Source organism: Pelodiscus sinensis, chromosome 11, assembly GCF_052426305.1.
Source record: "Pelodiscus sinensis isolate ZL-2025 chromosome 11, ASM5242630v1, whole genome shotgun sequence".
Lineage (NCBI taxonomy): Eukaryota > Metazoa > Chordata > Testudines > Trionychidae > Pelodiscus > Pelodiscus sinensis.
Genome location: NC_143062.1, coordinates 42,063,483 through 42,077,998, shown reverse-complemented (window position 1 = coordinate 42,077,998; position 14,516 = coordinate 42,063,483). Strand labels below are relative to the sequence as shown.

At 42.6% G+C, this 14,516-nt stretch overlaps 1 protein-coding gene across 32 annotated transcripts in view; it reads right to left on the bottom strand.

The window, feature by feature from the left end:
- The window catches only part of FOXP1 (forkhead box P1), a 561,728-nt gene that overhangs the window by 419,628 nt on the left and 127,584 nt on the right, over positions 1–14,516 (bottom strand). For 8 of the 32 annotated variants that reach the window (XM_075938606.2, XM_075938609.2, XM_075938604.2 and 5 more), the window contains one exon: positions 2,571–2,742. The exons of the other annotated variants lie outside the window; for them this stretch is intronic. The gene's annotated coding sequence lies outside the window, so the exon portion shown is untranslated. The remainder of the gene's footprint in view (positions 1–2,570; positions 2,743–14,516) is intronic. 32 annotated transcript variants of the gene reach the window in all.

The following is a 14,516-nucleotide window of genomic DNA, read 5'->3' as shown; positions in this document are numbered from 1 at the left end:
TTTTTTTTTTTTTTAAAGGGGTACTTTTTTTCTTTTTTTAAAAGTTGAGAAACACTGTATTAGAGGAGTAGAAAAAGGTAAATTCTAGTATTTAAGCCAATCTAATTTAAGTCCAGCAATGTTCTCAAAGTTATATGACAACAGACTACTCTAACCTTCTCTCAAAGCTGCAGCTTGGGGCCAGGTGAGAAGCGCTTCTCCATGGGCACTGCAGTTCCAGCAGGCTTAGGCAGAGGGAGGGGTGCTTGTCCTCTAGTTGGGACAGGTTTATTTTCATCTGGTCCCTGTGCTACCCAACCACTCCCTGATGAAGGGGAACAGTCAGCAATGTCCCCATACAACTATAACCTTGCTTTAAATTATGATAAAAGGAAGCTGCCTACCAAATATGATAGTCCTAGCTCTTACCATTTAGGAGTTCTTGAACATACAGACACACAAACTCTCAAATATATAGAACATTATCTATTTTTTAAAGAATCTTTCAATGGCACTTGAACTGGTGATATTCACTAACTCTGTTAACTGCACATTCTAGTCGCCATCTGTAGAGAATTCCCTAGCACTAAGAAAATGCATTACAATTCTGACACAGCAAATACTGAGACATCCACCATTTTCATCTTTAAAAAGGTGAGAACTTTAGTCCAGTTTTAAGAGCTTCTTGGCATTTGCTGTGCAACTAGAACAGTCATAGTTGGGATTTTCAAAGACACTCCATTTGGGTGCCCAGATGCCATTAGTTTTTAAGAGGAAATGGCCATGTAAATTCATAGCTAACTTTGCAAATGTCATGGTATGGCTTTAAGTGTTTATTAACTGTGGGGCTCTGGTTAGCCTCAGAGATCCATCTGCAGTGGAAACTGCATGCTTTTGAGAGCCTTCAATATAACTTTAAAAATGGAGTCAGTCACAAGAAATCAAATATATTCATACGATCATTTGACTGGTCTGTGTTGAAAAAAATCATTATTGTACCCTGTTATTTTAATAGTCAGCTACGAGAAGACAATATGACACAAGGAAAGCACAACATTGAAAGGACCCTAACAAATTTTGCCAGGGAAGAGTTTTGAAGCCTAAGATGAAAACACAAACTAAGAAGCAATGAGGGACACTGATAAATCTCAGATGCATGTAATAGAACATCTTGCTGGCTTGAGTTTTAACTCACAAAAGAGACCACTTGAAAGCTTCGGTCTAGGCTTGTACACACTTACTACTTCTTCTATTCCTTACTGAATTTAATTGCACAGGTAATGCAGTCTGTGAGAAAGGTATAACAAATGAAGTAGCCGTGCGCTCCATTTTTCTGAAACTGTAGGAAGTTACACAATGCAGCATGTGTACTGGCCATAAAGTTACCAAAACTGTTGCTGTGGTTGCCTGAATGCTGACTACAACTATGGCTTCTGGATACAATGTACTGTCTTTTACAGTTTCCTAAACACATTTCACTGTGTCTGATGAACAATATGGGAATTGCAGAAAGAGCCCGACAGTAGCAATGATGTAATTAAAAGCCATCAGTGGGAAAAAAACCAAGCATTGGATAATTCCTTTTTCCAGCTATAAAGACTAATTAAAAAGTACTCTTAAAAATAGCGTTTAAAAATGGTCCAAGAAACAACAAACAACCTCTCTACCATTCTCAATAACTTCCTGGCTTAATACTGCACTATAGCGTGTGCCTGAGCTGCATATTCTGCTGAGAATTATTAATACGATACAGAAATTCTCTCTTTTGGTCAGAGCCTGCATATAGCCCAATCTTGTAATAACAAAAGTTACACATTGTTGTCAGTGGCCTATATGAAAGGAATTGGTGATCTCACTCCACTTCCAAGTTGAGAAGTGTGAACATTTTGTTAGCAGTTTCAGTACAGGCCAAGGATCTACTACGGTACACACCCACAGTATGTCTACACTACCAAGCTTTGACTACAAACTTCGACACCCAAAAATCACCGGCAGGTGTTGACACTTGTTCCCTCTGTCAGCAGATCATGTCCACACCGCCAGAAGTGGGCTCCCCTCTTCCCCTGACAGAAGTACCATTGCAGTGTGGATACTCCCACTGTTTTGTCATCCAAAGGCAAGTTTTTGATGACAAAACTGTCGTGTAGACAAAGCCTGGGACTGAAGTAAGTTTTCAACCATAAAGACATCCCTGCAGAACAGTCTACTCCACAACAAGCAGCAGTGTAGTGGAGAGGTTTGCACTGCAACCGTTCACCCTTTACTTGTTTTGTTGAGAGCGAGCGAGCGAGCGAGTTGTTTTCCAGGTATGGAAGTCTAGTGCCTTTTCGCAATTCTTGAATTTGACTAAAACAGGATGTTTCAATATACCAGACTACTGTCAACTTTTCGCCGTACGAAAACTACATCTGAAGGAGGGGTCGGATTGTTTTCTTTGTGGCAACACATCAGCAGCGTTCAGAAACAACATAGTACTTTATCTCATGCTTCGCCTTTTCAAAATACTTTGCAAACATTAAACTGCTACAGTAACATATATAAGCATGATCCTGCGTGCAAATGGTTTAATTCATACATTGAAAAGGTCTTACCCAATAGCTGCTCTTTTGACAAACACAGCATTACAGTCCTCTCTATTTAGGGCTGAGTGAAATTCATCCACAAAAATGACGTTCTTCTGAAGTATTTTCCAATCCAATTGGCAGTGAAATGAAAAGACCTCATCAGGAGAGCGAGAGCTAGGTGAAATTTCATGCCCCAAAGCTAAAGTGAAAATAAAAATTCAGTAACTTTTGTATAAAGTAATTTTAGTACATGTGTGATATGAAAACTTGTTTGGAGGGCTGGGGGAGGAGGGGACATTACAACATCAACTGGCAGTATTTCTGGCAATGAATTAAGCGGCCCACATTAACCAGAGCTTGCAGCATATGTAGTCAGCCTACTTCCCTATTTTAAATGCCTAACGATTACAGTTGTGTTGGAACACATCTGGATGTGAGCTAGTTCACAGAGTTGCCTCCATACCCAGTACAGGAACTTCCTATGATGGCACATTAACAGAGCATTCCAAGCACAGGCATGTTGCACAATGTTTCTCCAAGCATAAACTGTGGCCTCAAACAATCAAGGGTTTTTTTTTTTTTTGGGGGCTGGGGGGGTGGGGGGGAGAGTGGAGAAATGATCAAACCGGGGGTGGGGACAGAACATCCTGCGTGAAACCGCATCCTGAACAAGCATCACCACGATTCACTGTAAATAAATACTCTCTCCTTGCAGCACTTCCGTCAACTGTCACTGCCTTGGCTCCAATCACCTTTCAAGTCCAAACAGGAAAGCAGAGAAAAGCGAGTGAGATGGCAGATATGAGGTTTAATTTGCTTTTCACTGCAGTTTTCACTGGTGGTGCGCTTCCAATTCACTGGGATTGCCAGCTGCCTAGAATCACTCCTGGTCCCAGGTTTTTTTTTTTTTTTTTTTTCCTGTTAACCTTCATAATTGTCTGATTATGGGCCAGCCCACAAACTGCGCTACCAAAAAAAAACCCACCAAACGGTAAAAAGCGCAGCACCTTCCCTCTATTAGATAAGCAGCCAGTTTCCAACTCTGCTGCTGTAGCCGGAATAGCGACTGTGATTTGCTAAAGATGTTTGGTCCCGTTTGTATTATATAATTCAAGATGTTGCTGTTAAAAAAAAAAAAAAAGTGGGGGGGGGGGAATAAAGACTGAAATAAATTTGACCTCAATTTTCTGGGAAAGTTATGAAAATACATATGATTGGAAAGATCAGAGATGTGGAGGGATAGCAGTAATGGATTAGTGCAGAGAAGGTAGAATTTGGAACTTACAGTACTTGCACATCAGGTTTGCAGAGGGTGGGAATGTCACACCTACACCCGGAGGTATTTATTTTTAGCCTCCAAAGAAGCATGTTGCCTCTCTCCAACACCCCCTAGTGGACAGCGTAGACCAGCATTACAGGTGTTTTAAGGTGCCTTGCTGCACACCGAGGCAGTGCTGGCGTTTACACAGGAAGAGGAGTAGTAATCCTCAGGGGAGCTCTTCTTTTGAGAACAAAGAAGTGGGTGAGAAACTTCGTAAGCCTAGTGAGGCAGGACATGATCTTAGAGTGCCTGCCTGAGGAGGTGAGAAACTGCCTTGGCAGAAACACACCAAGACTGAGTTGGGTGGGGCATGAGGTGATGCATGGAATCCCCTTCTCACAGCCGCATGCATGCACAAAAGGAGCAATTTAATTAATAAAAAAGTCAAAATGAAGCATTACCTATAGAAGCATAGTATTATTAAAGCTGCAACGTCTCTCAGGTTCCTATGAAATCATGTTCGTACAGTTCGCTCATAGGAATTTAAAGACAAAATTACATGCTTGGTAATAGTCTGGGGAGTAGACTTTTCTATGTGGCCCATTGTTTGCGTATGATGTATGGCTTTGAGAAAGTGGCATTGTTAAAGGGATCGTAAATTACAAAGGGGAAATTTACCTTTTTCAGAAATCTTATTCCAGAGAGGGCTTCCCTCGGCAGCAGAGGTTTTTGTCTGAGCAAATGAATTTGCAGCTTTGTATACATAGCACACACGACACGGTTTTCAAATTGCTCCAAGCAACATCATCATGTCTGCCCCCAAAGAGTTGCTCTAGAGAAGTGGCTGTATTGTGGCCTTTCCTGTAGTTGTTGTGGTTAGGGATGTGAATGACTAGTCGATAAGCAGATGCTTCTCAGATAGTTGACACACTAGTCGACTAGTCGCTTCCCCCCCATTTCTGCCTCTATAAGAAAGAGGCAGCGGGGGGGGGGGGGGAGAGAGAGGAGGGTGTGCTTCAAAGCAGCAGTGCCTCAAGGAGCCTGGGGCCAGATCCTGAGCTCCATACAGCACTGCCGCTTTGAAATGCTGCGTGCTGCCTGGGGCCATCTGGGGTGTCCCCAACTGGCTTGGGCTACATGCAGCGTTTCAAAGCGGCAGCACTGCCTAGAGCCCATGGTCTGCCGCTTTGAAATGCTGCATGCAGCTCGGGACCCCAGATGTCCCTGGGCTGCATGCAGTATTTCAAAGCAGCAGCACCACATGGAGCACGGGGTCAGCTAGGGACTCCCTTGCTGGCCCCGGGCTCCATGTAGCACGGCTGCTTTGAAACGCCACAGGGAGCACAGGGCCAGTGGGGGATAATAATAATAATTAGGGTCTCTTCATTGCCTTCTACAAGTTTTTACCTGGTGCAATTTGGTTTCTAACAATTCCTTCAAGCAATATGTGTTATTAACATGATTTAAAACAAATGCATTTCAAAGTGTGGGACAGAGCTAGGTTCCATGTAAACAAGAGGGCAAAGAATTGACTCCATAATTTTTTGATAACCTCCCATTGCCCCCCTCCAAAAAAATCCTTGTGAAATAACTAGTGTCCTTCTCTTGCAAAGCAACCACAATGAAGTTATTGCTTTGATAAAGCAGAAACGTTTTCCATCTAGTGTGAGCTGGAAACTTAAGACTCCATGATACTGCCCAGTTCTATTTCAAACATTATGTCAAATTTAAACAAAGTGGGGGAAAAAGCAAAATACCCAATAAAAATGAACCAAGCACTAACAGCAGACTACCAACTTAGACTAAATTCTGCTAATACTTATTCCCTTGAACAAGGGTCTATAACTGTGGATTGGGCTCTAACTCAAAATCTTTGGGGCCAAATTGTCAGAAGTACCCACAGGTTTTGAGAGCCCAACCTGACACTCATGGGGCCCGATATTCAAAAGGTATCAAGCACTCAACATTTACTTCACCCCCCAGGAGTCACACAACATTCAACAGTTCTGAAAGCTAGATACTAGATATTTCATGTATCAGAGAGGTAGCCGTGTTAGTCTGAATCTGCAAAAGCGGCGAGGAGTCCTGTGGCACCCACAGGACTCCTTGCCGCTTTTGTAGATATTTCATGTTAGGCACTCAGAATTAGTAACACATTCCTCCAACTGCATAGACCATGTATCTACCCACTGGGCACACAAGACCAGCTTCTATGGATTTTTATTGCCTGTTTTAAATATACAAGGAAAGCGTATTATATCTTGCATTCATGGGGAACAGGGATTGCCAGTTAACTGAATGTGCTTTTGCCCTGGCACTCTACTGGCAGATCCAGCTCCCAGCAGATCTGACTCCCGGAAGCTTAAGGCAGGCTGAGGGGGAAGTAGGCGTCTGCTCTCAGAAGCCCATCAACAGCCAGCTGGAAAGGCGGGAGTCAGGCAAGCACACCCGAAGACACAGCGGTATTGTGGCTGGGATCAATGCTGGTTAACAAACTCTTCCAGTTAACACCACATTTCTCAAACTCTGGGTCCTGACCTCCCCGAGGGGATGCAAGCAACTTAGAGGGGGGTCGCAAGCAACTTAGAGGGGAGTCGCGGTATCACAAAGTTTGAGAACCCCTGAGTTAATAGATAAAGCTTTCACCCTATATATATTTTCTGTTGTATGTTGGTTTTATACATTTTTCTCAACAACAACAAAATGTTTTTGATAATGAATTGTAATGACATGTTAAACTTTTTAAAGTAATGTAAAATATTTCAAACACTTAAGAATTTCCATTTTTATATTTCAGGGCTTACCAGTTAAGGACTAAATGGATGTGTCTACACTGCTGGGCTTAACTCAAAATAAGCTATGCAAATTGAGCTACATATATAGCTGTGCATAGTTCATTTTGAAATAGAGAGCGTCTACACAGCACTTATTTCAAAATGAAGCACCCTTCCTCCGACTTCCCTTATTCCTCGTACAATGAGAGTTACAGAAGTCAGAGTAAGCTGTCCAGCTTGACAGGATTTTTATTCTATTTTGAAATAACTGCCTGCTGTGTAAATGTGGACTAAGTTATTTTGGAATAGCGCTAGTCATTTCAAAATAGTGTTGCATTGTAGACTTACCCAAAGTGTCTAATCCTGCCACACTGAAGTCAATGAAAGTGTTTGCCTTTAACTTTAATTTGGTGCAAGATAGGGTCCATATCTGTTCTCTATTTATATATTTATTCAGAAAGGACAAATGAAATCAGTGGACTATTTTATGATGTCTTTGCCAATACATTATACCATGCATAATGATGTCACAAAGTTCCAGATAAAATTTAAGAATTAGAGGAAAACTATCATTCAATATTAATCTATGAAATTGGGTGCAAATACTAGATACCAGAAGCGTGATTTACTGCAGACATCCAATGACTATAACAAAACTGGGCCATTTACCCCACCTGACGATCTGTCCCTATAGATTTAAATGATCTCAGTTAACACCTTCAGAATTTAAGAAGAAATCATCACAGATTAAGGATTAGCAAACCTGTTTATCAAATCTGACTGTGTTAATGCCAGTACATGTATTTTAGCAACATTCATTCACAATTGTAAAACTTACTAAGGCACATTGGTCTAAATATGCTATAAACTAATAAGATCGATGTAATATAAGTTATTACCAGAAATAAGAAAAATTACCTTTATGTCAGAAGTTAATGTTTGCCAATTTGTGATGGCTCATTTAGCAGAATCACTGTTGATGCAGTATACTACAATTCCACTTATAGCTATTCACAAGTCAATATATGGAATGCTAATATACAGCATTTCCACACACACACACATGCCCGAAGATACTTTAACAACTCTGGAAGTGAGTTGTGATAATTCCATAACGCTAAAGATCTTTTCCTTCCTTACTGTCAACATGAACTTCTAAAGGCCAGTGGAGTTCTAAAAAACCCTTTACGCTTAGTAAAAAGTTGGAAGGTATTTCCTGGATGGAAGAGGAAGTGCTAGGACTATGTCAAGCTAATGCTTTTCAGAACTCATGGCCAAAACATTAGAGGAGACCCTCAAAAAATTGCTATTCATGGGTCTCCTAGCCTGGCCTGGAGGGAAGGAATGGCAGGGCTCCTGGAAGGGTAGTCATGCTGAGTTTCCCACAGAGGCCAGGAGTCACAGCGAGTTCTCTATGGCTAGAGCATCTGCAATGAGTTCCCCGTGCCCCAGTATTCACAAATGGCAAGGGTTTCCAGTGCATGTGTCTTTGTCTTACACACTAGCAATCTTCTGTGAAACATGAGTGTGTTCAGACCACCTAATGCTTTCTGGCTCACGGTTTTATAAACATTTGAAAATTCACGTCCAACTTGAACCCAACCTACTTTCATTGGGTGTGTCTACACAGCCAAGTTATTTTGGAAAAACAGCCATTATTCCGAAATTACTATGAGAGCATCTACACAGCAATTCTGTTATTTTGAAATAATTTCTAAATAACGGACAGCTTATTCCGACTTCTGTAAACTTCATTCTACGAAGAATAATGCCTATTCCAAAATAGCTATTTCAAAATAAGGCGTGTGTAGATGCTCCACTGCTGCTATTTCAAAATAGCCCCTCACCAGGCCCATTCTAAGTTATTCCTCCTGGGGCTCTAAACTGAAATATCATGTCTACATTAGGGAAGCTTGCCTCAGACTAATTTTGAGGCTTCCCTGCAATGTAGATGTGCTATTTTGAAATAAGCTATTTTGGAATAACTATTCCGGAATAGCTTATTCCAAAATAACTGTGTAGTATAGATGTACCCATTGACATCTTTGACCCAAACCAAACCCAGGCCCACACGCTAAGGTTAACACCCAAAACCTGTCCTAAGGGAAAATGTGATCCATGCAACTTGATTGTGCCCCCTTGGATCAATCATGAGCGGAACCACTAACAGGCCTGCAGTGGTGGCCGCAACAGTTCTGGTCAAACCACACACAGCTGTTTTGTTCTTCAGTGGCCATGGGTACTCTTTTCCCAGCCTTCATGACTTAGAAGGGGTTAGAAAAGAGACCCACGCTTTAGCAGTTTCAGAAGACATCTGTCCTCCTTTATGTGAGGTGGGTAAAGAAAGGGACCATCTGTGGATGGAGAGAGAATCTCCAGTCCTGTGTTAATAGGAGAGGCGTGGTGTCTCCTGTGTGAGGAAACAGCCTCACTTCTGTGGCCCATGTGAAATGGAATGGTAGAATTCAGCTTCCGGGGGAAAGCCTAAGTATTTGCCAGCCAAGAACATGCCCGACTATTTCCCAAGTGGGGTGACAACGTGTTTAAAAATAAAAATACCCCCCACACCCTTCTCAAAGCCAATGTAGGCTGAGATCAGGGTGCAAAGAGTCCTGAGAAAGCTCTAGAAAGCTGTGCTAAGGACCATGCAATCAAGGGAAAATTCAGGCCGATGCATAATTGGAAACACCGGGGAAAGAGCCGGCGTGGAGTTCATAGCGGGTACGGGATGGCTAGTGGAGTTGATAGAAGGGGGACCCGCACTGGCAGAGAGAGTGGCTGGTCTGTTGCAACGTGCAGTGGAAAATGGGTAACTGCGTAACTGGGAGTAGAGAACAGCCTGCAGGGGAATCCACATTACCTCACCCTGGCAATGCCGACCCCTACCCTCAAACTTTGGGAAATCAGCTCAGACATAACTTCCAATTTTTCCCACCCCTGAGCATAATGAATTCTATTATGTGAACCAATGTGGCCTTCTTATTGGTGCCTATAACAAAGTTCCTGTGGCAGGACTGAGTCCAAGGGGCTCTGAGTATCGGAGAGGGTTCAGGCTGGGGCAGAAGTTGGGGGTTCATTGGTGGGAGGGCTCTGGCTCGGGGTGCGAGCTCGGGGGGGCTGGGACAGAGTTGAGGTGTAAGGGATCTGACTGGGGATGCAGGCTCTGGGATGGGGCATGGGATACAGGAGAGGGCTCAGAGCTGAGGCAGGGAATTGGGGGTCATGAGGGGGTGAGGGCTTTGGGATGCAAGAGGGGCTCCGGCCTGGGATTTGGGAACAGCAGGGTATACAAGCTCTTAACTGAGGGGGTGTGTTATGGGGTGTGGCAGAGGACGAGGGGCTTAGAGTGCAGGCGGCGACTGGGCTTGGGGGAGGCATGTCTGAGGGTTATCTGGGTGGCTTCCGGTTGGTTGCTTTAAGGCAGGCTACTTGGCGCCTGTCTATCCTGGGGCACTACGTTGCTCCCCAGAAGCAGCCAGCAGGCCCAGTTCCTGGAGGAAGGGCCCATGAAGCTCTGCGCTACACTCGGCGAGCTGCTCTTGCGTGCACCAACTCCCGTGGTCCTCCCACCAAGGAGCCAGGCCTGAATGCACTGGCCATTGCCCTACCAGCCCTGGCACAGAGCTGCTGTGGCAGCTTCAGGTCTTGGGAAGAGGTCTCTCTCCTTGCTGCCGCACTGAACCCTTGCGCAGGGCTTCACGGGAAGCTGTGCGGCCGCACAAAGAAATCTCAACCATCTGATTTAGCACAGACCTACCCCAAAAGCCGAGAAGCTGCTTTTATTATTTTGTTGGACAACGGCAGTAATCTTTAAGCAGAACATGTGCATCAAGCAGCTCATCCAATGAGCTAACCCCATGCTTACTCTGTAGACTCATCATAGTCTCATTGCCCAGAATATGAAACAGGGTACGCGTGCCGTAGCCAAAGGAATTAAAATCAAACTCCCTGTAATCTTCAGGAAAGAGTTAAAAAGCACAGGCCAGAAAGATCCAAGCAAGGTTAAATTGCATTACATTACTATCCGGGGTTTGAAGTGCCTGTCTGTTTGAGGTCTCAGAGCTCTGCGTGCATTATAAGCACTGTAGGCCATGAGAATCTGGTCTCAATGGACTTTCAGGTTGGGCAAGCATCAGCAGGCTGCATTTCACCGGCACTGCCATATGATTCAGCTTTCCATGTAGCACAGGGGCACACCATTTGCTCAGATTCAACCTCGCTTTTAACGGAGCTGGCACAAAGGTTCTATTAAAAAAATCAAATCAAATAATCAGTTTGCAAAGGCACCCGCCACACTGGGGCTGCATAACTAGTTAAGTTTCCCTTAATAAACTGGAACAAAAATGTAACACGATTACTCACAGGCTGAATTGAAAAAACTATTTTAAATGACTCTTCATACATTAAATATGTCAACCAACGCGCTGACATCTGGACGAACCAAGGATGACGGCACATGCCCTCTCTGCTTGAACACAAGAGAGCGCCGCAGCTAGTGGAAGAGCTGGGGTGGGGACAAGAAGAATGGTGCAGCTGCAGAGATCAGCACATCACACAGCTCCGGGGAAACTCTGAAAAGGCTCTTTCTAAGATGTTTGAACTTTCCTCTCCCAGCAGATCCCCTACAATATCTAGACACAGACACACACTGAAGAGTTATTACCACAGCCCAGAAATCAACTTCTCGTATTCCCATTTAAAATGACCCCCAGAAAAAAGTGATGCAGACAAAATGACAATCATGGAAACTGTTCTACACATAATTCAAGGACTGTAGCTGGGTCTCCTTCCCACCCCATTGTGCTCTCAAAGAAATCCACTGTAAATAAGCTACTATTTGGTTAGATAAATATTCATCGAATTTATTTTTAAAACAGCTAATAATAAAGTAAAACAAAATAAGGGGAAAGAATGATCTATGAGACATGTGGTAAATACATATTTTATAAAGCCATAGAGGGTTACCACCCGCACAGAACATGGGTTCATATTTCTCTGCATGGTTACTAATCCCGAATTTCAATAGAATGGTTTAACAACAATCCAGCACTTTGAATAATGCTGTTTTGGGGATTTCCTTTCAGCTTGGAAAAAAAAAAGGAGGGGCGGGGGGTGGACCAAAAACAAACAGATAGGACCTAAATATTCTCATACTCTCAAGTAGAATGGGGCAGTTCATGGAATTAGCCAAAAAAAAAAAAAAAAATAGCACACCACACACATTGTACTGTACATTTAAATGCAATTTCTTAGCTATAATTGTTGGTAGCTTGGGGCCCAATTCTGCCAACATTACATACAGTGAATACCACCTTACAAAAGAAAAGGGACTGTTCATGTAATAAGGCACTGCTCCATGTGAGGAAGTTTAACAGAATTAGCTCCCCCCTCCCCCCAACACACACAGAATTTTAAATTAAAAAAATAGCTTGACACAAAAAGGCTCATTTCACTGAAGCTCTGTTTATTTTGTAATTCTAAACAAGTACATGCAGAATACAGCTATGGATATTTTTTCCACAGTCACAATATATATGATTTAGAACATGCTTAAATAAATGTCTACTGAGGCAGAACTTTGTAAATGGATAAAGAATAGAGACACAAAATATGACACACTCCTGTTCACCCACATACAATCTCCTGTGCAACTTTACTTACTGTTCATAGCTCATTGCAACTGAGCGAAGCTGTCTCTAATGTCATACAAATTTGGATATCAGCTGTCCTATGCAAATTTGACTCTAATTATGTATGCATTACTGAGCTATGAAATAAGTCAGTGTGTTGTGGTATATGAATACACATCTCGCTCTTGTTTTTGAGTATAATAGTTTTCAGTGTCTGCTGGACGATCATATCCGGTGGACTCTTTTTTTTCTTAAGCAATCAAGGGAGAGAAAGAGTCCCTTCCTCTGGTAATTTTTGTTTTAACGAAGACAGTATTCATTTTTTTTAAAATCCCATTCTAAAAGCAGCATGTATTCTCCTTAAAGTAGGATCCGAAGGGGAAACTGAAGGACTTCATATTTGCACCATGCAATGAAATAGCATAAAAAAAGAGATGAACAATAAACAAACAATTACTCAAAACATTTTTGTGAGCTAATTATGTACTAAGCAAGAAGTAATTTTACCCGTTGCCACACATTTTATGTTTTGGGCACTTCTATTTCATGTCTCTTGACACCTTTTCCAATAATCCATCTACTTTATATTGGAAAGCCTCACATGAATAAAACTTTATGGCACTACAGGCATTTAGCCTTCCACTGACATTCCTGGCCTGTTCAATTCTGCAATTCAATCAAAATCAAATCTCAAAATCCTCTTGTCAGCCAGCACTGCTTTCATATGCCCGAGCCTTGTGTAGGGATAACTGCATCCAATCTTTCCCCCAAGCAGTGCTTATATTGTTTTATTACAGTTCAATGAGTGGAGTTCAAAATTACATGCAGCTGCCTACTACTGTGGTCTGTCTGTGTTACGCATGGACACAAGTATTGCCCACCAGGCTTGAAATCATTCACTTACTGGTCTGGCAAGAAAGACTGTGAGCGTTTCTTTGTATGGCAGAACATCCTGCCTGCTAGATCTAAAGAGGGTGATGTTAACAGATCAGTCCCTTTATAAAAGGATTGCAAAAGCCCTATGAAATGCAACTCAAATGTGCTCCATGTTAAGCATGTGGCTACTGCACATAAAAGCAAAGATAAACCTCAACATGCACTACTCATTCTCGGAAAGCTTGTGAAGGAAGATAAAGGGCTGCAGAATAAAAAGGCATCTTATGGAGTTTTTATATGTGTTTTAAATAATGAAGCTTCATTTAGACAGTTTTTATCTTCTCTCCTCCCCCGTTATCTTTTCACTGAAACAAAAGGACGAAAAAAACCCACAAAGCTAATTAAATACCATTTAATCAGATGAACAATACAGCAATTCAAAATCCAACAGTTTTTAAACTCCTGCTAGCAGCATCTCCTGTACAACGTAGTTGTAGGGAGAGATACCATCACTATTGAGCGGTATTTCAATCTGACACTCACAGGGGGTTGGAGGCAAAGAAAGTGTCAAGAGGCTCCTTCCCCCACTGAAACAGGACTACAAAGCAGCAACAGAAGTGGACTGAAGAAAAGCAGCCCCTGTGAATACACACTGCCAAACCAGGTAACAGTAGGTGAACTCAGCTACACATCCTAATTCATGGACCACTGCTAACGCAATGCTCTCCTGCTGTAGGTATGAAACTCCATTGCCAATAAAAGAGACTTAATGTTTCTAAAAGTAACACGAACAGCCACTGCATCATCATTTAGGGCTAGTTTGCACTCTGATCCCCAGCACAATTCCCCAGTATTACTTAGAACACTAAGCAGTATCAAAAGAAAAAGCCCTTGTGCCAAAGGCTTCCCATTAAAATGCCCTACCCTGACGAACACCTGGAGGATTGGTGGATAATATAGCGGAACCACCACATGCAGTGGGAAATCCTGTTGAGAAAAAGCTCTCTTGGAGATGAACCCATTCAATGCATGAGTCTCGGAATCTAGTTAACCTCACAAGCCATCTAGTTTATGATGGCATCACAAGCCCTGTTTGTCCACGAACCAAGACTGTGCTCTTTAAAGGCAAAGCCATACATCTGCAACTGTCCTGTTTGACCATGCAGTTACTGTGCATGTGGGTAATTGCCTGTGCAAGTGGCTAATTAGATACAGACCTAGCCACTGCTGAGGGCAATCACCAGTTAAGAATGAGCTGCTGTGATATCACATGCATATCTAGGGCCTACACAAATTCTGCACGTGCATAAATGCCTAGACAAACGCTATATTTCTGCACCTGATAATCAGTCTGCATGCATTCAAGAGGAGTACAGACTAGTAAACAGATTGCTATCAATCCAAAATAAAGACGCATCCTGCACTGATGGCT